Here is a 550-nt window from a genome sequence, read left to right as displayed (position 1 = left end):
ATCATCTTGCCCTGATTCACCTTCTCTAAAAATGAATCATGGAAGTCCAAGGATCACAAAAAGTATTCTCCTGTTGCTCCTGATCTTTTAGTCCTATTCCCACACAAAACAGACAATGTACTCATGTACCTACAAGATATATTCATCTGGTTCCAACAAATAATGATAAGACACATGTTAAAAGTCACTTCATGTGATGTTTAAATCTTATAAAATTTGTGAAAATATTGCTAGCTATTTGTTACCTAGAAATCTTAGCTTGTGGTCCTATTCAAAGTTGCAACTGCTATGCATGTTCATTTCTGTATAAGCATTCACTCTGTTGTGAGTGACTGAAATCTACAGTTTGAAGCCTTCAAGTTGTCTACATTTTAACTATTGATTTCATTGAGTAAATATCCCTCTGTTCTTTAGGGTTGAGAGTTGATAATCTAGCCATAGCAATCATATACAGCAACTTTTTAATGGGTTTGTAGCTTCTCCAAGGAAAGACTGGGAGCTGCAGATGGCAAAATTACATTCCTCTAATGAAGTTTTTTTTTTTTTTTTT

General features: G+C 34.0%; 1 pseudogene; it reads right to left on the bottom strand.

The window, feature by feature from the left end:
- LOC144224882 (small ribosomal subunit protein eS8-like) overlaps nt 1–550 on the bottom strand; it is a 26,401-nt pseudogene that overhangs the window by 1,176 nt on the left and 24,675 nt on the right.

Source organism: Crocuta crocuta, unplaced genomic scaffold (genome assembly GCF_008692635.1).
Source record: "Crocuta crocuta isolate KB4526 unplaced genomic scaffold, BGI_CrCroc_1.0 scaffold785, whole genome shotgun sequence".
Lineage (NCBI taxonomy): Eukaryota > Metazoa > Chordata > Mammalia > Carnivora > Hyaenidae > Crocuta > Crocuta crocuta.
Note: the sequence above shows the minus strand (reverse complement) of the source record. Positions and strands in the feature narration are given on the sequence as shown.